The sequence below is a fragment of the Pseudochaenichthys georgianus genome, chromosome 15 (genome assembly GCF_902827115.2).
Source record: "Pseudochaenichthys georgianus chromosome 15, fPseGeo1.2, whole genome shotgun sequence".
Lineage (NCBI taxonomy): Eukaryota > Metazoa > Chordata > Actinopteri > Perciformes > Channichthyidae > Pseudochaenichthys > Pseudochaenichthys georgianus.
In genome coordinates, this window is record NC_047517.1 from 2,049,002 (window position 1) to 2,055,742 (window position 6,741).

Here is a 6,741-nt window from a genome sequence, read left to right on the forward strand (position 1 = left end):
CAGCTATCGTTTGGGACTACAGTCCCGTTGACAAACCCCGTGATGTTGCGCCAAGGCGAGCGTTAAGCTCTTTGAAATGGAACAAAACCACGGCAGACTATTCAAAACTGGACTCGAACGCCCCACCAGAACTACACATGCTGGCTATTGTGTTTCGCAACATGTTCTCTATGGCACGTCTCTACTGGGAATTGTAGTTTTAAAAGACGTTTTCCCCAAATTTAGAAGTTGACAGTATTAAACTGTGTACAGCCCTGGAGGTTTAGGCGATAGGAAACACATTGGTGTGTACAAATGTAAAACATGTAATTACTAAATGGGTGAACATCGCTTGTATCCATAATGGGCAGCATTAATATATACCCACACGACAGCTCATTGTTACTTTGTAATTCTACTCCACTACAATTCAGAGGTTAACCTGGTATTTTTACTCCACTACATTTAGTTTAGTTACTTTGCAGATTCTGATTAATGATGTGAAATATAAACAACCCTTAAATCAGACTTTAGTTACACCTGGGTAAAATTCAGGGAAGGTGATTGTCAAGTGGCAACAATCAGGAGAGATATTTGATAGTTGGTGCTTGAGAAGACTAAACATTTATCTGCAGATCTTTATAAAGTATATTCATTACTCGTTATTCTCTACTAATAGTTAATTAAAAACTGTATAATGGCTATTTTGCACATCCCTTTCAAGATTTCAAGATTTTCTAAGGTGTATTGATCTTATACACAACTTGGGTCACAGGTTCCTCAACAGCGCATTACAAGACATCTATCAATATGTGTGTACCTCCACTATTAAACTGTCATATTCTGCACATTTCTTATACTATCTACTACATACATAAGAGTATAATTAATGTGTATAATATCAGTTAAAATAAGTGCTTCAACATAGTTAACATTGCAGGAAAGCAATATTTTAGACGTTAAGTACTTTGTCAGGCTTAATATTCATCTGTAGATAGATACCCCCAAAGCTTTTTTCTTGTTTAAAAGAAGACCTTAACCTAAAGTATTCTTTAATGTGTTAATAAAGGTTAATTCGTTTTTCTGTTTTGCACATCCTCCTATTAATATCTGTGTACATCCGGCACTAAACTGTTTTATTGTAGAGATCACTTAGTATCTTCTTGACTTTTTATATTCTATATAATATTTCTATCCTTCTACTTTCCCCCTATGAAAGTATGTACTCTTAATATTGTTTAACAACATAACATTATAACATTATTCAACAAAAATAATTCACTAACATGCTTTAACCACTAGGCGGTGCACACAAGGTACACACAGCAAACTAATAATAACTTTGTATTATTAGTGTAGACACTTATGTATGTATAACATCTGAAGATGTGTAGTTTTATTCATGTTTTTACATAATTTTACAGGATATTGCTATACTATTTCTCTTGTTTTACTTCTACACATTAATATCTGATTTGTAAAACATCACAGATAGAAAGGCATATCCGTCATTTAATGGTAAGCTATTGAAATTGTGATTCCATAGATGTGTCTCCCATCACCCAAATCCCCTGACTATTCTCTCAACTCAGTATTTACATTCTGATATTCAAAGAAAATCAGTAATATCTTTAAAAACTACAAGTCCTTTTCTATCAGCTGTGCACCGTTATGGAGTAAATATAACCTATATACCAATTGGATCAAATATAAATGTCAGCCGAATTACTATTGATACTGCAAGGAGACGTATTTTGTGAAAAGAAATTGAAGATGTTGTTTAATTGTTGATATATTTATGATCCACGTCAAGTATTCAGTTTTGGCAGCAGTTCTCCTGTTTGTCCAGAAGTCTTCTCATCAGGGCTCTATAAATAAAGAACTACGTCAGATGTGTAATATTTAATGCAGCCGAACCGTGTATTACAATGCCGTTATGTGATGACTTCCAAAGAGAAAAGCAAGAACACTCTGAATTAGGTATTATTTTATTTTTCATTGTCGGATATCATATCTTATTAACACCATATCCCAGCGTGCATTGCGGCTAAAACATCCAATCAACGAGCTTCAAGCTGAGGATCTTGGGTAATCAGTTTGGTGGGTTTGTGGTGTGTATCGCTCGAAATGTCCCGTCTGTTTCCGGTGACTTTATTTACGGCTAAAAAGCCCAAGATTATAGAATTAAATGAATAAATAAAAACAAGGATAATTGTGTGTTATTGTTGAGTAAATAACAGTGTGTTATCTAGAAAAGAATAACAAATTAGAAGGAAAAGATTTAAAAAAATACAGATTTCAGTATTTTGAGGCTCTAAGCCCCATTTCTTTTCCTCACAGACGAAAAAAAGTCCGACATTATACGATTTAAAATAAAAACAAATAAATAAAAAGATAAAACACTGGCATGTAATTTACGTTAGAATAAATAGAATGGTTTTGAATAATAGATGAGAGTAAAATCTACTTCACTTTACAGCCCCGCCCACTTTTGGGGAAACCAACGCTGTCATTTAAACGGCGATCAAGCCTGAAGCCACAGAGCTCTTCTGTTGCTGTCCTTTCTTCTTAGAGGAAGTACAGAAACACGTAACTCTGGATTTGTTTTAATTTTTGAGGTGCAATAAATGACACAGCAGCTTTTTGTCATGTTAAAACTATTATTTTCTGCCTCGCTCAACAGCTGGCGAAATTACAGCCTCGCCTGCTGATTTTAATTTAACCATATATCGAGCCCGATTCTCGATTTCAAAGGTGTGCTCTAAAATGAAATTTATAAATGACTATTATCATTATTATAAGCAAGACAATAAATGGCAAAGATATGTAGAAAATAAACAGATTTGAGATACGTTCATAACGAACGTAACGTGGGAGAAAATAAGTTTCTAGTTAAATGTCCATGTAAACATTTATGAATAAAACTTTTATAACTTTTAAAAGACTTAAAATTGAGACTTAAAATTGTCAAAACTCAAGAAATTGTGTTTTTCAAGGATGGTACAGTGGTGGTATGAATTTGGCTTTCTGTCAAACACCTTGATAGCTCTCTTGTACAGCTGTTCTATGGGTTTCAGGTTTGTGGCCCTTTGCAGCATTGACAGTTAAGAAGGGTCTAATTTGTTTAAAATGTTGCAAGTTGAATTTAATGGTATTTGATACTTTCTTAATATGTTTCTTAAAAGTCAAGTTTGAGTCCAGTATGACTCCAAGATACTTGAGCTGGGAGACTATTTCTATTTCTGCTCCGTTTAAAAACATGTTGGATCCTTCAATTTTGACTGGTCGTTTACTGAACATCATGCATACTGTTTTGTTTTACGTTTAACTGTAAGCAAATGTTGTTCAGCCAGTGTTGAACCTTGTCCAAAGCATTTGAGAGACAAAGTGAGATTATTTCAGTGTTCGTACATTCAACTCAGGACATACATTAGACAAATCATTGATGTACAGTGAAAAAAGTAACTGTCCAAGAATGGAACCTTGTGGAACCCCAACAGGGTTGACAAGGTAGGGGGATTTGGAACCGTTGACCAAAACATACTGTTTTCTGTTCGATAAGTAAGACTTGAACCAATGTATTGAAACTGCCGGAAAATTGAAATAAGTCAGCTTTGTAAGAAGCACTTGGTGGTCAACAGTGTCAAAAGCCTTCCTGAGATCAAGGAAGACAGCACCTACATATGGGCTCGTGTCCAACATACATTTTTTTTTTTTTTAAACTTTATTTTCCTTTTTCTTAAACAACACATACAGTTTCAGTTTCAGTGACAAAAAATTGCAGGTTGTCCATTTTTTTGTTAACCCCCCTACCCCCCTACAGAATAAGACAAGATTAATTGTACAAAAATATTTTTGAAATAATAAACAAACAGATGGTACAGACAGCACACATAAAAATAAAATAAATGACAAGGTCGAGATACATGTTAATCATGGTTGACTATAGAGAATCTGTGTTCTAATTCAGTTTTTTTTAAAGTTTTTTTTTATAGATATAAATCAATTAGGGAAGAGTAGGCAGTTTCAAACTTTCCATGTAAGTTAAAAATGGTTGCCAGGTCCTATAGAATTTACAAGTGGAGCCACCCAAAGTAGACTTTATTTTCTCCATGTGTAGAAACATCATAAGTTCTGTCACCCAGTGGACATGAGTGGGAGACGCCTCCTGCTTCCACCTCATAAGTATAAGTCGCCTCGCAATTAGGGAAGCAAAAGCAACAGCGTTTGAATAATGTCTGGAAAGGACAATGTCGTCCGGGACGACTCCAAAAATTGCAGTAAGAGGAGAAGGGGTATAATTTACTTTAAAGATCTTAGAAAACGTATCAAATATAGATGTCAAATAATTATGAAGATTTGGACATGTCCAGAAAGTATGGATGAGGCACCCTGTTACTGACTTACATCTGTTGCATAAGGGATCCACCCCTGGATACATCTTTGCTAATTTTTCCTTTGATAAATGAAGGCGGTGTAATACCTTGAATTGGAGAAGGCCATGTCTGGCACAAATTGAGGAAGAGTGAACTCTTTGAAGGATGGACTGCCAATTATCATCTGTTATTTCAAATGCTAGATCATCTTCCCACTGAGATCTGATTGTCGAAAGGAGAGGGAGAATGCAGGGAGGAAAGTACATTATACAACACCCTAATTACTCCTCTATTCTGCACATTTATTTCAAGAATTCTGTCTAAGGTTGTTTCCGCTGGTTTATTTGGAAACTGCGGGTATTTGCTATGTGTGAAATTTCGAATTTGGAAATATCTGAAAAGATGGCCGGGTGGAATACAAAATGTTTCTGTCAACTGACTAAATGAGGCAAATACCTTGTTTATATACAGATCTTCAAAACTACGTATTCCCCCATTATTCCAGATCTTAACAGCAGAATCCATCACAGAGGGTGGGAACATATGGTTCGAGTAAATCGGTGATCGTATGGACATCATATGTAATCCAAACCGTTTCCTACACTGTACCCAGATTCTAAGAGAATTATATACTAATGCAGGGGTGGCCAACCCACGGCTCTCGAGCCGCATGCGGCTCTTTGCCTAGTTTCATGCGGCTCTTCAGTTCATAATGAATTTTATATGTGTGAGTTTGGGGGAGAGACACTGACTCCTGACTAGTGTTGCACGGTGTACCGATACTTGAAAGGTATACCGCGATACCCTGCCGTTAAAAACGTTACGATTCCTCCGTTTCATTAGTATCGGTACTTTAAGAATGACGGTGGAAAGTACTCCGGTGAGAAAGCGCCGTTTTAATAAGAGCCGTGTGTGTTCAGCGCTCTGCTTCCACTCCCTGCACTGCAGCCGTGCCTGCAGTCCCGCCCCTCTCAAGCACGCTCAAGTCCCTCCCCTCTCTCGTGCACGCGCTAGCTGCCAGAGCATTTGAGAAAACGCGAAGCATGGCTGCAAGTGGGATTGCAACTGCTGCTGCGCCTCGGCTTGTTGACAAAAAAGATGCCAGAAGAGAAATGTGGAAGTATTTTAGCTATATCTCTGACAGTGAGGGCAAGCCTACGGACACCACTAGGCCTGTCTGTGAGACATGTATTAATTTGATTTAATACGAATTCTTGTCATTTATTTTATTTATTGTTCTCATTGTTTAAAAGTTTGTGTTATGGTTATGGTTCTGGTGTGAAATAAAGCACAATAATTACATTTAAGACTGTTTACCTTTTTTTAAGAAAAGTATCGAAAAGGAATCGCAATTCTTGATTTGGTATCGAAACCAAAATGTTGGTATCGTGACAACACTACTCCTGACAGTTAAACCTGATATTTAGTAGGTCTGTTAAGTATTGAATGCTGATAATTCTGACGTAATTTGTGGCCCAAGAGCCAATCACAATAATACCTGCGATGCAGTGAACCAATCACCTTTGAGGGGGGGAAAACCTATCATTGATTAAACACTATCCAGTGTTTCCCCTACCATTGTCTTGGAGGGGCGCTGCGCCCCGCCAACGGAGCCCCGCCAACGGAGCCCCGCCAACGGAGCCCCGCGCCCCCCCTGAAATTCAAGGTGTTTACAAATATATATTATTATTTTTTTAAATATATATATAGCACCAAATTGCAAATAATCTATAACTACTGTCACTTTTCACATTGAACATGTGCTCTTTTATTAAATAAACTAAACGCTTTCATTTGAAGTTGTGAGTTTAGTGTTTTTGACCCTAAGAAACACTGATGCATTAATCAATAACAATAATCCACAGCTCCTCTCTCTGCTCCAGAGGATTTAAAGAATATATATCCCAATGCCACAAAAATGTATCAGTGACGTGGCAATGCCACAAAAATGTATCAGTGACGTGGTCGAAATCTTGTCTCCAGAAAACCAAAAACTGAAACAAGCGGTATCAGTGACTGTGTGTTTGATGTGGCTCTTTGCAGTAACAGAGAAAAAATGTGGCTCTTAACCTCTGACTGGTTGGCCACCCCTGTACTAATGGATTACTCTTGTAGATATACAATTCCAATGGAAGAGCTGATCCAAGCAAAGCGAAGTTCTACCGCAGTAGGCCGATTCAATAAGAATCCAAGCTGGTGTCTCTGTAGAAGGAGCACTTAGCCAATAGAGAAAACATACATTCGCCGCTCAATAATAGAATTGGAAATTGGGTAGGGCTAGCCCTCCTGATTGTTTTGTTCTCTGAAGGAAATCTTTACGAATCCTAGGGGTTTTATTATTCCAAATAAATGCAGAAATATATTTGTCCAGAGTGTTAGAGAATAT